Source organism: Pleurodeles waltl, chromosome 2_1, assembly GCF_031143425.1.
Source record: "Pleurodeles waltl isolate 20211129_DDA chromosome 2_1, aPleWal1.hap1.20221129, whole genome shotgun sequence".
NCBI lineage: Eukaryota > Metazoa > Chordata > Amphibia > Caudata > Salamandridae > Pleurodeles > Pleurodeles waltl.
The window spans coordinates 707067669-707091053 of NC_090438.1; the positions used below are offsets into that span (position 1 = coordinate 707067669).

Sequence of the window (23385 nt, forward strand, 5' to 3'; positions counted from 1 at the left end):
ATCCAGACCTTACTGGTCGGTTGCCCAACAATAGAAGCTTTCCATCTAGCCCATCTTCTTTTTTTAAAAACAAATTACTTTCCTTCTCGCCATTAGGAAGTATATAAATAGACACTTGTGCAAATTATTAATTAGTTTATTTAAATTAGAACCTTTGCAATTGTCAATTGGATGTCCTGTTTTTACCTGATTGACTCGCTGTGCTTGTTTAACAAACTTTGCTATTTCCTCATCAAATTTGACTATTGACATTGGTCCCTACTGGTTAGTTCTTAGTGCGTTTTAATTCCTCTCTTATTTATTTATTGGAGGCTGTCCAATGCACCTTCGCATAAGTTGTACTAAGGTGCGTTTTTTTTCTCCCACTAAATTCCAAGACAAGTTTTTCTCTGGGGCGATACTACCTGAAAATATTTATATTTTGTGATTTCCCAATTTGGTATCTATAATCTCTAGGTCAGATAGCAAATTAAAAAACGGACAAGGAAACAATAACAAATTATGGAGCTAGATTTTTAGCGACAATGAATGGGATGAGCGGGAGATATCTTAATCAAGTTTTGCCTATAATGATAATTGACCTATTATTCCTCCGATGTTCAAGGAGGAGCTTCCCCTTTTTGTCAGCTCTACGTGACCTCGGAAAGATAAGGCTAGGTATATTTAGTGCCTCGTCCCTCTCTGTATCTTAAAGCTGAGCTAAACCATGATTTGAAACATTAGCATTATGATCCCCTACAAAAATTACTAATTTATATTTTATGTTTCTGCTACTTGAAAATATACTGGAACAGTGACTCAATGCATGAGTTGACTTTCAGTCAAGGGAGAATGTATAAACTGGCAAGGGGAAGAGTTTCAAGCCCCGTTCCAAGTTCCTTTTTGAATTGAACACTAGACATTGTGCTAAATTCAAAGTATTGCTAAATGGTTTGTAGGGCTAGGAATACTTTGTAGATAGCAATATTGCAATCCCTTCACTTGTGTGAGCTTTCCTGATTTTCATTTGCTGGGCAACTGATTATATAAAAAGTGTCCCAATGTAAAATCCAGAACATGTCTATTGTAAACAAATATCTGCATCCAAAGAATTCAGTGAGTGCAGTTTTTGAGACTCTGGGAACTGCCAGCCAAATTCCAGGAAAGGATTTGATTTTAATACTATTACCAAATAGACTGTACAGTCATGTGGGAGCTTGGTTGTTTAAAATTAAGTACCCCAGCCAACAAATTCCATTTAGTTATTTGGTCTTCTTCACCAGGTCATAAAATTATTGTTCTGACCTAGATAAGTGACAGACCTACCTCTGGACCCCACCAAATTAACTGTCAATTCCACACAAATTGGCAGCTCTTCGGAAGAAACACTACAGTCTGAGACATGGGCTTAAAGGTTTACCTAATGTTTCTGAAGGAAAGGGGCACTCTACTGGAGAGTGAGGGATAATGTCAATACCTCTATTAAAATTGAAATCACAGTTGTCCAGTATTAAATTAACAATTACCTTTGAATTAAAGAGCAATGTTGATCTTTTTGGCAGAGATATACAGTGATTGTACTTAAATGTCTTTACTCCTTACCAACCTCAATGACTCTACTTCTGAGAGACAATTAGGTAAAAGTTAATTTAAATAAACAATATCCTCATCAAACATAATAAATTCAAGAGTCAAACGCAAATCTTTCATTTCTGAATTGGGACGCTTTAAACATAGAGGCGATTTCTCAACAGAAAGCTGAAAGGTTTCCCTGGGGATAATGTCTTGAGCCTTTGGATCCAAAATTGTGGGTTGAGGATTTACATTGCATAGATTACAAATCTATTTATTTGAAGATTCACACTCCCTCTCATCTGAGAAACCGTTATTGGGAGTTAAGTCCCCCTGAATTGGTTAATGTGGGTCACCAGCAAAGGTTACATGTATTGATACATTTCCCATGTTGTTCTCTAGTGGTCTTAGAGTAGGGGCAAATCTCAGTTTCATTGCTCCTTTTTTCAGCCTTTGATATTTCTTCCTTTGTCTGTTCTTCTTTTTTGGTCCTCATTGTGAATTGGGGGAATTCGATTGCATGCATGTTTTCTTTTTATTTAAAATTAGGAACAGTTTGCGCTCTACATCTATTAGGGGATCACTATACATATTACTCGAGGAAAAGACTTCTGGGACCTTGAATAGCTCCTCTAGAAAAAGGAAGTCTTCCATGGTTTCTCTCACATCCTCCTGCAAAGCAATAATGCCTACTTTCAACCAAGGGCAACCAACCTATGTGGCAACCTCCACACCTTTTTTTAGGCCTGCTTTGCCCTTATTTTCTTTAAATGCCACTTCTGACTTTAACATATCAGACAGAATGGGAAGCATGTGTTAAGAATTAGGTCTCAATTTTTTCCAGCAGGTTCAAGATCGAGAAGAGTATTCGCTCTCAGCAATGAAGTGATTCAGAAAGTTGATTATATTCCTCAGGTAGATGGAATGAAGTGTAGAAAATTGGAGGTATCTGAGCTTACAGGGGACTGAGGATCATTAGCTCTACGGGTGATGTTGAAAGATGTTTTGATTAAGGTGATATCTGACAATGTGTAGTCCATCTTAGGGGACTTAGAAGAATAAGATCTAGTCCTGATTACTTAGGGATTTCCTTGGGACATAACTCTTATTACAGGGATAATCTACTGGGTAAGGAGATTCCTGAAGGCTGAACCTGTCCCTGTCTGCCTGATAATGTATCATCCCCTGTCAGTTTGAGAAAATAGGTGGGCATAGAAAAGAGTCTCTTCAAAGAGCCAATGCGGTTCAATTTATTCCTTATAGGATTTGATCTTGTTTTTTTCACCAACTCTGGTGGAGATTACTCTACCTGATCTAAGCTTTCTGGCATTCATTTTCAGCCACAGAGGAGACTCCATTAGCAAGGGCCGATAGCTTATCTCGGCTTTGCAGAGCTCGATGGAATTCCTTTAAGCCTTTTAATTAGTCCTCTTTCGGGCCAAATTGGATGGACCGCCTACAAACCATCAACTAAGCCTGAGTGTTAATATGAGCACACTTCCGGGGAGTAGCGAAAAACAGTGGAACACCATAGGTGCAAGCTGCATCGACTCCTGTGCTGGCTGCCTCCATGCACCACTACTGCCCAACCCTCCACCAGGCATGATTAATGTATGCTACACCTGGGGCTCAACCCTTTTGATATACGCCAAGGGGACAGTTAACTGGACGCTCCAGAATCAAGCTTCAGGCATTAGGCTTCAACTCTGCTTGCTGACTGCCACTGACTACCACCGGTGAAGCCATGGACTTCCAGGTGCCGGCAACCAGGCAGATTTCTCCTTTATTTGGGGTCCATAATTTGGGGCGTGGTATAGTCAATCTTGACCACTTTACTCACCACCTTGCTCTCCACTCAAAGCAGCGGTCACTCATTCTGTACTCTGTGTATCTCTGCTGCGGCTCGTCCCAATGTGTTAGTGGAAAAACCAAGGGAAACTAACCCTTTACTTTCCGAGGGGAACAGCTATCACACTTTCCTGCACCAGCCACTAAACTGGCCACCTCTGAGTGCACTTTGGATGTTCAAAATCTGTGCAGTCTGTAAGAAACTCACTTTGTGCTTAATACACACACCCAGCATTCTTTGCTGTGTACTTTAAAATCCTACCAGCCTCGGTAGCCACCAGCTCCTAGCCTCTCCTGGAGCCCTGAGGAGCAGGCCAGACCTAGGACAGTTTAGGGAGTGAGCAGGTGAGCACGTATGCTGGCCAGCAAACAGATGGAGTGGTGATGGCTTTGGAAAGGTTCCAAGCTCCAAAGCCTCAAACCTTCAGGGCTTCACTTTGCCCAAAATCCGTGACTCACCACCCAGGCTGCAGGGATGAGCTCAAAGTCATAATCCCTTCTCTTGGCACCATACCTCATCCACACTGACAACTCTCATTTGAGCCACGTCCTTGGCTTTGCCTTTCCTTTTCCAACCAAGAGCCCTTTTTTTGAAAATTGTGTTTGTAGGACGATACTTTTGCTAACGCTATTCTGACCTAAACCAACAGAGATATAATGCTTTGGAGCACAACACAGCTCCATAATATGTCTTATGGATTTATCTTTTATCCCCTTCGCTGCCAGGCCTTTTCCTCCTCAGGTGCCAAGCCTGTTTTTTGGCTGTTTGGGGCAGTTTGCGCTTAGGCGCTCATAACTTTTTGTCCACATAAGCTACCCATGTCAAAATTGCATCTTTTTTTCCCCAACATCGTAGGGATTCTAGAGGTATCCATACTTTGGGGGTGCCCCTGAAGGAGATCAAGAAATTAGCCAAAATACAGCGAAAAGTTTGTTAAAAGGGCTACAGAAGAAGGCTTGTGGTTTTTCCCCTAAAAATGGCGTCAACAAAGGGTTTGCGTTGCTAAAATTACCATCTTCCCAGCTTTCAGGAACAGGCAGACTTGAATCAGAAAACCCACATTTTCAACACAATTGTGGCATTTTACTGGGACATACCCAATGTTTACTATTTTTTGTGCTTTCAGCCTCCTTCCAGTTAGGGACACAAATGGGTGTGAAACCAATGCTAGATCCCAGAAAGCTAAACATTTCTGAACAGTAGACAAAATTCTGAGTTCAGCAAGGGGTAATTTGTGTAGATCCTACAGAAAATAACAGCTGAAATAAAATAATATTGAAATTGATGTGAAAGTAACAGCCATTTTTCTCATGTTTTACTCTAACTTTTTCCTGCGATTTTTGAAAGCAATATACTGTTACGTCTGCTGGACTCTTCTAGTTGCGGGATATATAGGGCCTGTAGGTGCATCAAGAACTCTAGGTACCCAGAGCCAAAAAATGAGCTGCACCTTGCAATGGGTTTTCATTCTATGCCGGGTATACAGCAGTTCATTTGCTGAAATGTAAAGAGTCAAAAATAGCTATCAAGAAAACCTTTATATTTCCAAAATGGGCACAAGATAAGGTGTTGAGAAGCAGTGGTTATTTGCACATCTCTAAATTCCAGGGTGCCCATACTAGCATGTGAATTACAGGGCAGTTCTCAATTAGACATCTTTTTTACACACTGTTACATTTGGAAGGAAAATATGTAGAGAAAGACAAGGGGCAATAACACTTGTTTTGCTATTCTGTGTTGCCCCGATAAAAACTGTACCTCACTTGCGTGGGTAGGCCTAATGCTCGCTACAGGAAACGCGACATGGACACATCACATTTTTCACTGAAATCTGACGTGTTTTTTGCTAAGTGCCTAGCTGTAGATTTTGTCCTTTAGCTCAGCCGGCACCTAGGGAAACCTACCAAACCTGTACATTTTTTAAAACTAGACACCTAGGGGAATCCAATATTGGGTGACTTCTGGGGCTCTCACCAGGTTCTGTTACCCAGAGTTCTTTGCAAACCTTCAAATTTGGCTCAAACACTTTTTCCTCATATTTCGGTGACAAAGTTCTGGAATCTCTGAGGAGCCACAAATGTCCTTCCACCCAGCGTTCCCCCAAGTCTCCCGATAAAAATGGTACCTCACTTGTGTGGGTGGTCCAGGTGCCTGCAACAGAAAAATGCCAATAACCTGTAGAGATTGAGGGTTTAGCACAGCGAGTTGATAAGCACATGGTTTTCTTTTGTACATCTTTTAGGCTGACTCTGCTTTGGGGACCCACACAAGGGACATATCATTTTACTTGGGAGACTGAGGGGAATGCTGGGCGGAAGAAATTTGAGGTTTGCAGAGGAGTAAGAAAATGTTGGGGGATCCAGGCAAGCCACACCTCCCTGGACTCTTTGGGGTGTCCAGTTTTAAAACATGTCTGGTTTTGGTAGGTTTCCCTAGATGAATGCCGCACCCGGGACCAAAAACAAGTGAACCCTTCCCCACCCCCCCAAACACAGGTAGTTTTGCAATAGATCATTTTGATGTGTCCACGTACTTATGTGATGCTCCAAACACTAAAATTGTGAAACGAAACGCACTTAGGTTATGTTAAAAAGACCCCTCACCCACCAACCAAGTTGGAGGCCTGCTTCATGTGAGAAAACGGGGCTGATTGCAGAGGCCCCCTAACGTTTTGCCCCCATTTTCACTTTTTGCTAGTGTTTTCCTGACTCTGATGGTGCCCTGGGTACTGCTAACCAGTCCCAGGGCCTGTGCTCTGTGTAAAATCAGTATGAAAATTAGGCTAATTATAATTGGCTAAGTCAACCTACCTATAAGTCCCTACTATATGGTAGGGCATGTAGGTTTAGGGACCCCAGCATAGGTAGTGCATCCATAGGTGCACTGCTGAGGTGCCCTGGTCATTTTAAAGGCAGGCCTGCCTTGCTGGCTGCTTTTAAATTAGTTACATGCAAATTCGACTTTGGAATTAAAAGTGGTTCCAAAGTCTTAAACTACCTTATTGTTACATATGTCACCCCTAAGGTGTGCCATATGTGCCCCTAGGGCTGGGTGCCATGTAACTATAAGCAGGGACCTTATAAAATAGGTTTAGAAGCCCTGGTGAGGTAAAACAGCCAAATTACTTTTTCCCTCATTGTAGTGAATGGCCTCCATAGGTAGAATGGGGAGACTTTATTTTCATTTTAAAAATCCCCTTAAGTAATAGATACTACAAGTTTGGTATCAATTTAATTGTTATACTAAATCCCACAACTTCCAGTTGTTGGATTTAATATAACTTGTTCAGGTAAAGAGTTTTAAACCTTACCTAAAAAGTTGCCAACTTCAGCCCTGCAGTGTTTTTGCTGCTTTGATCTGATTGGCCAGGCTGCCTTGATGAGGTGTGAAGTGGCCGGGCTCAACACAAAGATGTGCCTAGGGGATGAGATCTTCCCTCAGCAGATGGGTAAGGAGGAAGGGGGGAGGGCTGCCAAACTGGTCTTCAAAGGCAGAGAAGGACATTTGGAGCAACACCCTCACATCCTGCAAACCCAGACAATTAGGTGCTCCCTTGATTAGATTAGGAGAGGGGAGTGTTTAGGATTTTTAGCCACACCAGTGGGTGGGCTCAGCCAGATGTAACCTCCAAAAATCACTTTCAGCCATGATGAATTTTTGAGGATTGTTGCTCCCTGGGATTGATTTTTGCCACACTTCCCAGAAAGTGGTCATCACAGGGGGAAGGACCCTGCCTCTGAATGGAGAACCAGGACCCCCTGGACCCCACCCAGGAGCAAGGATAAAACTGGCAGACCTGCACCCACCAAAAAACAACAGCAGAGCGGGGCAAAAGTGGGAGATTCGTAGAAAATACTCCTGGTCCCGTTTGTAAAGCTCCCAACAGTCAATAAATCAAAGTACACACGGTTCCAAAAATGCAAGGTGGTTTCTTTCAAACTGGGTGGTTCAGCATTCAATGGAGACCAAAGTCTTCGATGCAAGATCCCTCACTCACCTTACGGTGACATGCTTCATCATAGGGCCAAGCTCCTCGTCAGGCCGGCACTGCAATGCCTGACGGGCCCCACACGGGGGCTCTTTGCCGGAGATCTTTTTGAGAATAATGCACAACCGGTCAAAAGATACGCCTCGGGATGATCATCAGGCATAGGTGGTCAAAAACTTTTTGGCTCCACTCAAAACCATAGTGGATTTTCAATCCTGATGTTACCCCGATGAGGCCCTACCTTTAGTATTTGGAGGGTTTTTGATTTCCTTATTATGGGATTCCCTATTGTTTAAAGGATTAGGTATGTACTAAGGTCCTGACGAATTGCATAGGATCATTTATTGACTATAAAACAGCGAGAAACATGTTGACCTACGATATAGAGTGACACAGGGGATTCTGTGCTTACTTTCTCCTCTTTTACTAATCTCTACTACAAGATCTAGTAATTATACCAATCATACTTTTATATGGGGTGTGTAGACTTTATTTTACTATATCCCTATGTATTGTTTTTAATCATGTCAGAGGTATAGGCATTAGAATAAAATTACAATTCGTTACCTCTAGTCATTTTTAACTACCCTTATACCAATCCTTCACTATCTTTTGACCGGTTGTGCATTAAGACCTGCACCCACACCTCAGTTCCCTACCAGATCCCTACCAGGAAGAACTACAGAAGGACTGCCCTGCTGGACCCCTGACCTGCACCTGGACACTGCACTCTGGAGGACTGCACCAGCTGCACACTTGGGCTTCACCACAAGAAGGACTTTGCCTGGCTTCAACTGGTTCAAGGAGGGACTCCGTTTGCTACAGGTGAAAATTTGATAACCAGAGTCCCCTGCACCAACTCCTGAAGAAACCATCCAGCTGACTACTGTCCAGTGGCCAAAAAGGAGTTTGTGCCAGGTGCATTCTGGGAGTTGTAGTCCGCACCCCGAAGGAGCATCTCAGAGCTTCTGGAACCTTTGGGTGAACTGTGGACCTCAAAAGAATCTTAAAAGAACATCTGGAAGAAGATCCAGAACTTTGGAGAACTTTTGGAAAAAAGCTCCATAGAGGGACCGACCCACCGCAGCAACTCTAGCCAGCTTGCCTCATCCCGGCCTGACCTGCAGGTTCGTCCCCGTGAAGAAAATCTCCAAAAAGTAGACTTATTCCGAACGTAGGAAGTTGACCGGGACCTTCCAGATAGCCTATCCGAAGAGGGATCCAAGGACATTGGATCAAGATTCAGGTTTGCCCCAGTCGAAGGATTTTCACCTGAAAAACGACTAAGTCCAACGGTAAAAATCCCCACCGAGGGATCCGCGACGTGTATCCAAGGAAGAGTTCCAGGAGGTCGGATTGGACTGGCAGGTCCGTCCTGCTGAAGAAAATCTCCAGAAAAACTAAGTCCTAAGGTAAACGTTTGACCGAGGCCTCCTGCGGGCTGTAGCCGAGCCGGGCTTCATTGTGGTTGGGCTTAAACTTTGACTTTGCCCCAGTCGAGGTGCGACCAGATTACCAGATTGGCGCTTTTTGTTTCTATGTGCTAGAAAGCATTAATTCTTTTAAAATTAATTTCTCCAGTTCCCCTTATCCGATTTTATTCATTTTGGTGTCATTTTAAAGCTAAAATTATTTCCTATTTTTATAAATTGATTTTGGATTTTTAAACTGTTTCCCGTGTTTTGTTTAATTACTGTTTTGTGATCTCTGAATGCTTTACGCTTTGTCTCCTAAGTTAAGCCTTGTTGCTCGTTGCCAAGCTACCAAGGGTTGAGCTAGCTTTAATTTACTGAGACCTAACTGGACCTAAGTGGAGGTTAGTGGCCTATTGCTAAGTGTAGGTACTTGCCTGCCCTTAACAACCCATTTTCTAACACTTCATCATCGGGGTCCCACCCGAGACACCTAGCGTGTCACGGGTGTGGTGCGACGCATGATTACAGCAGAGCAGATTTTATTTTTACCACACATACTGGTTGGATTTGGCATGAGGGTGAGTGATGATTCAGTAGATCAAATTTTATTTTAAAGAGATGTCACAAAAATGAAGTAACTGAGAGGCCAAAAAACTGAACCAATGACTCACAGCTTGTGAGCTGTAAAGCCACAACAAGGCACCTATCGCTTTACAGTCCATTCACACACCTTTCATACATGACATGCACAAGACCATTCACGCGGGCAGCCACAGGCCCAACACATTACAACATTTGCATCGACCGACAGCGCCACTCAAGGGCTCATCACTTACATACGCCCTCATGCCTGATACAGCAATCACACCAGCTGATGGGAGTTTGTGAACTGGCGTTTGTCTGGCAGTGTTGCAGTAGCCAACAGCAAGTCAATATTTACACCGCCAGCCAAGCGCCACCTCACGCGCACCGCCAGCCAAGCGCCACCCCACGCACACCGCCAGCCAAGCGCCACCCCACCCGGGTCGGTCCCTCATGCACACCGCCATCACTTTTTTTTGTTTTTAAACACAGAAACCACTAATTATAAATAAATACAAAACTACAAACACAAAAGCTCTAACTGAATACATGACAGTAATGCCAACTGTGAAACTGAACATATGAAAATATAAAACAGCTGTCTACACTCACGGTATTTCCCAATGATTTTTCTGTGGTAGTTCTTGAAACAGCCACCCACACTCAACCCAGGTTTTGAAGGACAATCCGAGCAGTACATCCTAGTCTCCTTCCTGATACCTCTTCGAGCACAGACTCTAGATCTCTTAGCAGGAAAGTTTTTTTTTGGGCCGTGGGAGGAACATGCTCAGCAAAGTGACGATCTTTCAATCTAGCCACATCCTCCACCACTGCTTCTCTAGGAACTCTTGCCTGTTCAAACACAACAAGGCTCGCTATGATACTCTTGAAATTTCACAAATGTTATCCTTGAATCTGGAGAACTATCTTTGAACACAGCAAAAGCATTAAAAGTTGCCAAGTGAACAGGTGAACCACTAACTTCTTATACCAAACATAACTTACGAGCAGCAGTGTAAGGTTCCAACCTCTGATCTACTCCATCAACACCACCCATGTGCTTATTGTAGTCTAAAATGCATACAGGTTTGCGCACTTCAGCAACTTGATGCCAAATAGCCACAGGTGAAGTACTCTCATCATGGATGGTAGTTAGCATGTACACCTCCCTCCTGTCTACAAATTTTAGAGCTAGCAGCTCATCATTCTGCAAGGCACTGCACTGTCCCTTCTCAAGTTTTTTACAGACAAGCTCTCTTGGATAGCCTTTCCGATTAGAGTGGATTGTGCCACAAGAAAGAGTGTCCACTCTGAACAACTCCTTGAACAACTGAACTCCAGTGTAGAAGGTATCTACATATAAATGGTGACATTTGTGAAACAGTCGTCTACCAAGTTCCCACACAATTTTCTCACTCCAAAAGTGGGTGGACAATCAGGGGGGTCAATACTGGAATCCCTACCAGTGTAGACCCGGAAATTATAAACATCCTGTACTACTTTCAGACAGCATATACAATTTAATTCCATACCGTGCCCTCTTGCTAGGAATGTAATGCCTAAAAACCAAACGACCCTTGAACAGGACCAAAGACTCATCTACAGATATTTCTTTGCCTGGAACATAGATTTCTGAAAAAGATCTACCAAATGATCAAGGACAGGTCTAATCTTAAAAAGACGGTCAGAATCAGGGTGATCTCGTGTAAGGCTAAAGCATTATCTAAAAAAAAAAAAAGAAAATAGGCCAATTTGCCCCATCGGGGGGCAGAAATGCCATAGAATATATTGCCCCCTGGCGGGGCGACCCTTGCCCAAGGAGCCACCCCCCACACAGAGTGCACACATGATCCCTGGCGCTAAGTGGCAGATGGGCCCAAAAACAAAACAGGCCGATCTGCACCCAGGGGGAGCAGAACTGCCCAATATTGCTTTTTGCCCCTTGGGGGCGACCCTTGCCCAAGGGGGCGCCCCCCAACACAAAAGAAATCAGCCATAAAAAAAATCTGTGGTTTCTAGTGGCTTTCTGCCCATCTTGGGGGCAGATTGGCCTAAAAATAAAAGGATGATCTGCCCCCAAGTGGGGCAGAAACGGCGAAAAATACATTGGCCCCCAAAGGAGTGACCCTTGCCCAAGGGGTCGATCTCCCACACTATAAACACACACACTAATTCCCAGGTGTCTATTGGGCATTCCTGCTGCCCGATCACATCCCCTCTATTAGAGGGATTTCCCACCCCCCACCCCCGCCCCGAGGTAAAACTCACCTTCTTTCCTCTTGACGCACTGGAAGCAAATAGCTTCCAGCGCGTCTTTGCACCCTTTCATGACAGCGCGCAATCGCGTGCTGACGTCTTGAGGGGTGGGGAGGGGGGGTCAGGTGTGGAAGGGGAAACTATTTTCCTTCCAAACCTGTCCTGGGGGGTAGGGGTGGCGGCCCTCAGGGGGAGTGCTAGCACTTCCCCCGAGGGTCTGTACACAGACTGGTTACGCCTGTGGTGCCTGAGGCGCGCCACCACGGACATAACCATTACGTCTGTGGCGTAAAAGGGGTTAAGCTAAACCAGTTTGCTGGTTTGCACAGAATGCCCAATGAAATTTTGAGAGAAATATTTTAGCATCATGGGCAACTGCCACAGCTAACCTCAGAATGGCTTTATTTTAATTTCCACAAGCGAAGAAAAAAATGCAGTATTTTGACAGTTCAATTGCCCTTTAAAAATTCTCCTTTGGTTGAATGTGCAAATGTATGTATGATTGTGTCATAGTTTTACACCATTCCTCAAAGTAATATGAGATAGCAACAACCCCCTTATGATAAGGGGTCAAGGAAGGAAGGATGCAGTGCAGCTTGAGGGAAGCGCAATTAGCCCTTGCCAGCGGTTGACCACCTTCTCGAATTAAAGGCATAACACAACATTCCGATGATGCTGGGATTACCTCCGTTGCTTTTATTTTTTTAATGAATAATCAATTCACATAGCTCTGCAGGGTGTTGCATGTTGCCCCTTAAATTGGCATGGCTGAACACCATATGCCCTGTAATGTCAGTTTGGTTCCCCAGTGCTCGATAATGATACTATTGTTGTGTAGCTATTTTAGCCATGTTCTGAGCACTTGTTTTAGTTAACTAGGCCTGCAGCTCTGCACTTTCACCTGTCTACGTTTTATTCAGCATTGCTTTATTTTTCTAGCAATAGCTTCATTTGCGGTGCTGTTTTATTTCCCTATATCTTGTTGTTCTTTCGCCTAGGAAAGCATCACATTCTTAGTAGGACATATAGTTCACGTTGTGCTTTCTCCAAGGCTAAAGTCAGATAGGGTTGATGACAAACGAGTATGCTGTCTCCAGCATTCACACAACAAGTCATGCGTGGGGACCATTTCTTAGAATGTCAGCTGTGTTATTATAAAACACCTCTTAGTGCCAAACACGTTAGTGAGATTCTAGCCAGATGACCACAAATGTATGCTGATTGCTGCAAGCTTCACTACAGCTACCTACTTAGACGACCAAGCCCTGATCCAGATGGGGACAGTGTCTTTTAAGATATCATGCCTCTTTTTCAGGTATGAGGGATGATGTTCTCCCACGGGAAAACCCAAAGGGCAGATTAGGCTTAGTATGCTGCGCTCATACATAGCGTAGGTGAGGGGCTATAGATCCACTCCTCTGTTTAGACAGCATAGTCGGACTGTTCGTGTTTTACGTTTTTAGTCACATGCCTGATCCTATTGTCTTTCATTATCCTTGTTATTGCTATGCACCTGCTTTTATCTAAGATGCAGATATTTTGATAAATGCCTATTTAAATATATTCTGCCTCTGTTGTCTTTGCCTGAGTGAGATTTTTGTAACTGAGATAACTGGATGCGATCTGATGTACCAGATTCCCTGGGGAGTCTATCTTACCATGAGCTCGGTTGCCACAATCATCTGTCAGCGATGGGGTGCTGCTAGTTAGCTGGAAACCCCGGATTAGGCCGCCAAGTGTCACCAGGTGTGGAATTGTACTCATTACCCACCACTTAAGCAGTCCTACTGCCCAAATCCAGTAGCCTCATTACCCTAATGAGAACCTACGCAACACTGTGATTAACTTAAAAACAAACTAGAAAGAAAGAATGACCACTTCCACCTCCCTATGATCATTATACTGTCTGACTCCCTTACACAGACCACCATTCCAAAATGGCTGCCCCATGGAGCTATTTTGGTACCCATTTCTCGTTGCTTCCAGTTAATTTAAAGTAACACATGGTTGGTAGAAACTTTAGATGCCCACATTCCGCCTGACTCCTCCGTTAAAACTGAGCAAATAGGGATGGGCAGACTAGATAATACTGGGTAGTTGGCAGCCCCACACTTAATATTGTCCCACTTTGAACAGTAATAGGCAGGGAGCCACAACTCATCATTAGCTAATTTTACTTTCAGGCTTCTGTGAAACCTGGCCCGACCTACATTCCCTACACCTTGAAGTTTCCTGGGGATGGAAACTTATACCCATTCTTCAAAAGAACACAGCATGGAGCTGCGCTTACAACTAAAGTTGGCAGTGTTAGCGCGCCTTGTCCTTAGTAAGTAAACTTATGAGGGGACGTGTATAGGTCGATGACCCTTTTGAGTCGCATGGAGTATCCTAGTCATGCAGTGACTATAGAATCTATAGCTAACATCAATAATCAAGAAACATTCTATGGAAAACAACTAAACCATAATACTCCAGAATAACCACTACTCAGGAAGGAGTTAACAATTTTTATTCCCTATTGATTACAATTCTAGATCATCCGTTAGTTCAATCTTTATTCAAATCAATCCTTTTTGTTAATCCATCATAAAAGACATAAATTCTTAAAGAAAGCTTTCTATGACAATGTGATACCACAAACTAAGAATACCAGCATTAATAGTGAAATTCAGCAATTAGGTTTGTCAGTCATTGTCACTGTCAACGTCACCCTAACAGCCTACCTAACCAAGATTAGCATTAGCATGGGGGTCTTCATGCAAAAACAATTTAGAGAAAACATCAATTTGGAAAAAATCTACCTAAGTGAGAATCTTAAAAAAAAAAAAAAAAAGTGCAGTTGATACCTAGAATAAAAGGCATAAAAATAGTCTGTCACATTTTCATAGCTACCTATCCAGGATGGATCAGCAACAAGTCAGTCTTCGTCTTCAGGTCATCTATTAGTCAGCTACGGATCAGGCTCACAGACCATGAGCCCAATATCAGCACCTCGGACAGCGTCTCCTGACGTCATCAACTTTTCTCCTGCTAATCTGATTTCTTGCCCTTTGTCATTACTTTTTATAAAGGTCTCCCAGTCCATCCCCCAATTGCTAATTGGTCAGTCAGTCGGCAGATATAACTTTAACCTATAGTTTTTGTTTACCAAATCTACTAATTTTCATATGTCCCCGTTCACTAGAAGCGGATTGGTTTTTCATACGATGTTCTCATCTTCCGGCCCTTCAGGTATCGAAATTGTTTCATGCTCCTCTTCAGTCAGTATCTCCATTGTTCAAGTCCTGGGAAAGTACATTTAGCCTGCTTTACACATAATTGTATCAAATTGTCTTCATCTCCTGTCCGCCGGTACATTGCAGAAAATTCTAGCTAAGTGACTTCAACATTGAGCAGGTCAAGGCTAGTCCACAGCAGATTCGAAGCAAACGCGGTTATTGTTTTCTGCTCTCAGTATGTGAGGCCTAGGGAGACTAGGCCTTTAATTCAGTTAACTTAACACTACAAATTAATATAAAACATAGGTTATACATCTCATTGTGACATATTATTACATTTTTCTCATTTTCATTATTTCATACAATTTCAGTCATTTTAGTACACTTGGTGATCATACCCTCAGGGCACATTTTCAAACGTGCACAATATTTTTCTGTAATTTTTCTACGCAATTTCTCAATAGTAATAACATATAGATCATTAATAATTTTCTTAATTAGCATATCTGCTCCAACAGCAGTATACACTAACCACATGCTCCGGACAAGTTTGCCCAGACACTGATGGCTCAAACTACAAGGCCATGATCATGACCTCCAACCAGGAACTCATCTACGCATGTGTTGTGAATAAACTCCAAAAAGTATGCGCAAAATATATTACTACCCACTGGGCAGCTTCTTACATATCACTTCAAATACAACACTGACCTAGAAAAGGAGGCATTTGGTTATCAAACACTACTAAAACTTGCTTTCCCTCTTCCCTGGTAGACCTGTAAATAAGCCTTTACCTCTTCATCCTGATCTATCAATCAGACAAAACAAAATGATTGGAGACCTTTGCTCATGATCTTCATAGCTCTGAAGCCCTGTGTGCTGGTGTTAAACACGAAGGTGAGCAATACTTACTTGGATCTGGTCACCAGGGATCAGCGTGACAAAGATCTTTAAAATGAGATTTGCTCTTAATAAGGAATCTTATGAATAGATTTGGTGGGTTCACATCTTTCATTTTGCTCCTCGTTTCGACTGGCACCTACATAGGTAAAGTATTTAAAATCACATACAAAACAAGTTCTTACTTTTGAAAAGTTGCATATGAGTTAAAACCACCTAACCCAGTCCGCACCTACCTCACGCTCTGATACTGGAAATGTGACACATGCACTGGGGGGGAGGGGGGAGGACACGACACCCAGACTGGAAGCAGCAAGAAAGAAAGCTAATGGTATTGTCAAATTACCAATGCCATATCCAGGTTCACTTTACATCTTCTACTCTTCATCTGGGGTACTTTGATGTTGCACAGTGGTCGGGAAAGGTGTGAAGTATGGACAACTGTATAGGTGGATAGGATAAGTAGTTAGGGCCAAATGTACAAAAAGTAGGAATTGTGATTTCCTAATTGCAATTCTTACTTAATCGTAATTAGGGAATCCCAATTCCTAATGTAAGCAAACTTACAACAGTTAAATAGCAATTCCTAGTGGGTCACATACTGAGCTGATTTTAATGAGGTTGTCAGCTGTTTGAGTCCCATTAGGCATGGTGGTTATCCAAGGGATGGTGGCATGCTGGAGTCAGGGAACCCCCATGTCTGATTGCTTTTCAATAAAACATTCATTTTTTTAGTTTAAATGCAGCCTGTTTACCTAAAGGAAAAAGGCAGCATTTAAAAAAACAACAAAAAAAAAAGATGCACTTATGTTTCATATGTTGCTCGTAAAAAAAACATTCTCAAATGGAAGGGGTCATAACGGTTGCCACCTCCTTGAAATGTTGGTAAAATATTACTGTTATGCAACCGGAATTTGGTCGCAAATCATTAATACAGGTCATTCATTCAGTTTTGATATTTGGAAGGCACGTCTTAAACAAATACCAAATCAGTATGCATTCTCAATACCAAAATGTGTTACCGGATCGCAGTTTGGGATTCATACATACCAAAATGCATTTTGTGCTTGCAAACAGGCAGAGTTTTGTAAATGTGGCGCTTAGTTCTTTCACATCACAGATGATGGAATCATAGGCCATTCGTTCTGGTAAGCCACACTGGAATCACAGGCCATTCGTTCTGGTAAGCCACACTGGAATCATAGGCCATTCGTTCTGGTAAACCACACTCTCGTAAAATAACTGCAGGGGGCTTTAATACTATGGTTAAAATCCGGTGCCCAGAATGACATTCCCTTAGAATGAGCTGCTAAGGTGCTTTTTATCCGAGGGGTGGCTTCAATTTCTAGTTATTTTACTCATATATCATAAACTGTAGAACACATCAGCTATACTTCATCATTGGCCACATGTTCCTGATTCGCTTGTTAGATGGCCAGTAAAATGCAACCATTTCCCATTATCCCTCTTCACTCCCTCTGATGTACGTTGTTTGATATGAAAAACCGAGAAGGTATAACATTGGCTTATCATGTATTTCTCTTAATAATGTGATGAATGCTAATGAAGCTCTGAAGTACACAAATTGGGATCATAGGATAAAAAGCTTGATTAATAATATTCTGAAAACCTAATGATTTTATGTTTTTTCTAAAATGTCATAATTAACCTCTGTTTTTTTCAGGGCACAATCAGGACCAAATCATCACACGCGTAACTACCGTTCATTAGAGACCTGGCGTGAAAAGAAGCCAATACTGAAATTTTCAGTGGGCAGTCTTCTGAACTAGGGTAGGCAAAGTGAATTCCAGTATCTTATTCAATTTGGGGCCTCTAATCATCAAAAACTCTCTTACAGGTTCCCTCCAAAGTCAGTAAATTTGTGCTAGATGTAAGATTAGCCACCACTCTGCGAAACAGTCCATGCACTCGGTGGCTCGAAAATCATAAATACGATTACATAAGTTCTTCTTGAGGGAAACAGTGACAACATAATTTGAGTTTTCTTCAAGAGTGCACATAGTGAATTTCTTAAATTGCTTTATTAGCAGTATGCTGGTTTCATAAAATTCGGCAGGACTAATTTCAAACCTACTAGAGTGAGAAGCTCCTCCTGAATGTTCGGAATTTACATTTAATAACAGATGACACGCCAAAGCTGCATATGAACTATTAATTTCAGGTGCCCTCCCCAAGCAGGTGCAGTCTGAACTGTCAACATTGGGATGGAATAAACGTTAAACCGACCTGCTTTTAATAATCGATATGAGGGGGACACAATTGAGAGAGTTACAATACATAAGGCAACGTTTCATCTGGCATGCCAACTGAACAATCACAATTTATCCTGGTGAAAAAGAGAAGTGCTACAATAGTAAATTGTGCTACACCGTTGTTCCAGTTAAAGAAGCACTTGTGTTTGCAGGCTAGTGATGCCTCCACAAACTCTCTCCTGTGCAGGGCGCATTATCATTCCGAATTCTACAAGCACACAAGGGAGATGCCACTAATGCATTGATGGTGAGCTATCAAATTAGTTTTTCATGGGTCATCTTTGTGAAATGGTTATTTCTTAGAAATTATTCATACTAACTGCTGAAACTGCCATAAGCATGTCTATGTAAGGTTTTCTCAAGCCTCCCATTCCTCTAATTTAATTTTAGATTTCATCACCTCTGTTTATTAACTCTACATAGCACTTGTGAGGGCCTATCAATAAGGCTCTCTGTTTAAATATGTCACAATACATGAGAAGACATTACGTACATAATAATTTGGTACTGGAGTATAAAAACTTACGACCAATGATCATATGGCTAGACACATTAATAATTAAGTGCAAACCCTGTGACTGAATAATCTCCCTGCTTCTATTCCGGTCAATGACCGATGAGTCGATCAAACGACTGTCACAAATCATCGGGCAAACCTAGAGACTAGGTAACCTCTGTAGTGTTTGCTTATCTGCTTAGACGTCTCAGTAAGGCATTCATTTTTCCTAAATGTGTACTTTGCCCCAAAAATGCATTTATATAAATAAACTTATTTGAATATCATTTACTGACATATCTCCTCTTCATTAAGGCTCACCTGCCCTCTTAAAGGCATTTTCAAAGACTAAATTAATTAAATCTTCTCAAAATTTCTCTGAAGATCACCCACTCTTGATAGGGCAGCTGGTTTTGCAAATCTTTATTTGACTGACTTGTGATCACGTCTTTATCAATAAATTGCCAAGGCACTATCGCAGTTCCCACAATGCACCACACTATTTATGCTTACATATTACAATATTATTGGCATTAACCCAATTGAAAAAGGGATATTTCCAATGTTCAGCTTCTTTTTAGCCATCTCACACTCTGTCTGACATATGTACTAGCACATTAATCTGTTTTAAACCTGTTGGAGGGGTTGGTACTGTTGTCAGATATTGAAAAATAAACTTCATTTAATTCGCCTGTCGGTTACATATATACATAGTATAAGGACAGAACATCTATTTATAAAAAGAAAAAAAAAGTATGAGGTATCTTTGCTACACAAACACCAGGATTCCTACGTCAATCTGTGGGACAAAAGATAAGATAGCAGGTTTTAACTTTGATCTACATCTATGGACTTGACACTGTGCATATGTTTTACACACTGCACACAGTTTGTTTAAAGCATTTACATTAAAATGGAAAATCAGAGCAGGAGCTGCAGTTTGCACAGTTTGGAAACAGAAAATAAGAGGGGCAGCCTCTGCTCCCCTTTGATAAAGCCCCAGTTGCTATATCACGTGTAATTTTTCATAATAAACATCTACTGGATTGGGGACACCTAAGTGAAGACAACCTCTCGGTTTTAATCACCAAACTTCTGGGGCGACATCGCAACTGGCTGCTGGTTTCTAATACCTATTTCTAAAAATGTTGTTTGTTCTAAATGAAACATGATGTGCCAACTCTAAACAGGCAAAAAATGTGCCATACAATAATCGAAAATATGATGAAGCCTAACCACATTCTCCTTATAGAATTTCTGACGATAGTCCCTGAATGCAGAGGTAATTTTCCTAGAACTTAGTGTGGCTTCCTTAGTGACATGAGATGTCAGGAATATTAGCAGTTTTCTAAGGCTTTTGATAAGATCTGCCAAATTGGGATGATTCTAACTATTGATTCTGTATACTTGTGTTGAACAGAACTTTTAATCTGATTTGAATTTTGATTGTAATGTTACCACTTTCAACAAACTGTTGGTCAAGTCCTATTGAAGCAATAGTTTATAAATGTAACACGCTGCACACCTGGATGCCTCCTGACAGCTGAGGAGGCTTTGTAGATTGTTCTGCTGATCTCCTGACAGAATGAAGACGTCTTGACAACTACTATGGCCACAACAGTTGTGTCACTGTTATGCCATTCAGAGAAAGGGAACATAAGCAGACAGCTTGTTCAGCTGTGACCGATTGTGAGAATTGTCTCAAACTGACAGAGACGGAAGTGCATCCTGACGGGTTATTCAATGATGACATATTGCACTACATCTGTCATTCACAGAGAAAGACGTACAATCTGAAGGCTGTTTCTGCTATAGAAGATTTGGCTCACTGTCTCTAATTGAAAGAGCAGGAAGGGCATCCTGATGGCAGCTTCAACCCTAAAGATATTTTACTTGTCTCTCATTGCCAGAGAAAGGTGTGCCGATTCATTCATGTTAGTCTGTGCTATGAAAATATTATAGGAGACGGAAGAACATCCTGACTCAACTGGGAGGAGAGGCACGACTGCGAGGTGAATCAACTTTACAGATTGTACTATATCTCGCTATTGACCGGGAAAGGATGCACTGTGATACCTGCCTATGCTTTGCAGATTGTATTCACAGCTGCCAAAGAAACAGCATGTCTGTGCAGATTATGCAACCTGTCTCACACTGTTGGAGAAGAAAGAAAATCTTAGAGGTGAATATATTTAGTCAATAATACATATCAGCAGGCACAGATTCTGATACATGAAGTACAATTCAATGTTTTTGGTTAAAGTGATTTGCAAACGAAACCTTGGACATTCGGAAAGCTTCCCTGTGAATTCATTCTGCTCATTGCTTACCATTGGATTGTTGTTTTGTAACTCACATTTGCTTGTTTTCTATTTGCTGGCTCTATTTGTTTTAGGCTATCCATCTAGAGGTCGTCCGTTCCATGGCCCTTACCTTTGTTACGGTATCCTTCCACCAGTGCTCAATTTGTAAACAAGCCTTTAAATCTTGTTCTTATCTTGTCATATTTGCTGTGCACTCAGACAGGTTAAATGTAAATCTCTGACTTATGAGTGAACTTGGTGTTTACTTTTCTTGCTCTGACTTCAAAGTGAATTATGCTGATAATGGGGATGTAATGGACCAAAGGATGTACGATGTTATTTTTTTCTAACACGCAACAAAATATAAATGACTTTAAATGAACTGTGCAGATATTTCAGAATACATCTGAATTAGAGAGCACAAATGAAGCAAATTTTTTGGTAATTCTGAAGTGTGGAGGAAACCTATTTTAATATTATAAAAAATATAACGGATAATGACAGTTCCACTCATTTTTTGTGCGGTATATACTTTTATCAGTAAAACTTATGCCTGTGCAAATGTAATAGTCATTTCAATTGTAAATGTGTTGACTGTAATAGTAGTGCACTACCACAACATGCATACTCCACTTTCTCACTTCACCACTCCACTGCACTCTACTCTGCACTACTCCACACCAGTTCACCCTATGCCTCTCTACTCTACACCACTCTACGCCAATGGTCCAAATTTGCACCACTCCACTGTACTTAACTCTATGCCTCTCTACTCTACAGCACTCTATGCCAATGCAGTCTAGGCCGCTGCACTCCCCTCTGCACCACTCCCCTCTATACCATCTTCACTGTTCTGCAACACTGCATCACTCCTCTCCACACTGGTGCACTCTATGCCAATCCACTCTACGTCACTCTAATCTACTCTGCACCACTGCACTAAATGTCAATGTATGCCATTGCACCCTGCCGCTCACCACTCCATTCTAAGCCACTTCACTCTAGTATGAAACAATCTACTCTGCACCACTCCACACCATTCTACTCTACCCTGCACCATTCAATTCTACTCTTCACCACTCTACTCTGTGCCACTTCACTTTACTCTAACCATTGCACTCCACACCAATGCACTCTATAATCCTTTACTCAAAATCAATGCAGTCTATGCCAATCTACTCTGCCACTGGACTCTACTAAAATGAGGGGTTCATTTGTCATAGAAATTATGGTTAGTACTGCAGAAAGAAAAATTAAGACCTGTTCTAAGTTATAAAATATCTAACTGTTCTACTTCCAACAGGAGCAAACCTGTCAGGTGGTGATAAATTTCCTAGATAACGAGAAGGGAAGTTTCAGTTCTAATAAGGTCGAGGCAAGTATGATGCATTTCTTTCTTCACTTGATATAAAATAGCAGTTATCAAAGAAAAAATAGAACTACTTATCCCATGAGGGATAGGGAATTAGTGTCCATAGTAACCACAGTCCAATCATAACTCGGTCCGCCATATATGTGAATGACGTCCCTTCCTTTTCCTCTTTCTTGAATGCTCATCAGTTGTCATTGTTTCTTAATTTCTCCTCATTTAATGATTATCACTGAATATTGTGCTTGTTTAAAGATGTAATTGTTTAACTGAGACGTGTACTGTTATCACGCAGGGTAGGTTTATCTCCCAGTGTGATTTATTATTTTTTTTTTTTTTCATACCTCGTGCGTCCTGAGGAGGTGCTCTCGTGTGTGGACAACAGTCCTTTCGTGCCCGTTGCGGCCTTGTAAAGAGCTGTTTCTATCCAGCACTCTAACAAAGCTTGCACGTGCGTTAGAGGATTTTTGTGAGGAATTCCTTTGGTTTCCTCATATTATTCCCCTGCCAACCCTCGTGTTTACATCACTACGTCAGTTGTTATCCCCTGTAATTTCAAGTCATGGATTACGACTACAGAGCAACCTAGTGAGCACAATTTCATTTACAACTGTTTTTACGGTTATAAGCACCGGGGCTCCCCTGTGTAAGTTTTGGACGTACATTTTTTCACTGGTGCAATCATCTGACTATTAATGGATCACTGTGGTGATCATGGATACTCATCCTTCCAGGATGCTAAGGAACAATGGCCTCCCCAACAGTTGCCTTTTGGGGTGGACCAAGCACTTTGTTTGGCAATTTCTAGATCCCTGCACCCCCCCCCCCCCCCCCCCCCCTCCCCTCTCAAAACCCTCTTAAAGACAAAGTGGATAAATTGGCAGAGAGTATGCAGGGGATTTTAGTGACCCTAAATCTCAAGAACCAGGCCCTAGTACTAGTGTTGAAAGGTGAAAGAAGGCCTATAAGCATGATGCGGGGCGCATGGAGGGTTTCAATAAATTGCCAGAAACCTTCAGTAAGAGTGTTTGCATGCTTAAACATACACCCTACCGGGAGGGAGATTGTCCCAAAGAAAATTGTGACGCTGCCACCCAAAATTCAGACCCTGATGGTGGGTTTCCCTTTAGAGGGGAGGGTGACTCAGATTGTGACATTTCATCTGAGGATCATCAAGAATCTAGT

The 23385-nt window shown here is 41.9% G+C and overlaps 1 long non-coding RNA gene across 1 annotated transcript in view; it reads left to right on the top strand.

The window, feature by feature from the left end:
* LOC138259109 (uncharacterized) overlaps window positions 1–22193 on the top strand; it is a 73406-nt gene extending 51213 nt beyond the window's left edge. Inside the window, exons 2-3 of the long non-coding RNA XR_011198639.1 lie at window positions 17444–17550; window positions 22135–22193. This is a non-coding gene — a long non-coding RNA (uncharacterized lncRNA). The remainder of the gene's footprint in view (window positions 1–17443; window positions 17551–22134) is intronic.
* Window positions 22194–23385: the final 1192 nt, after the last annotated feature.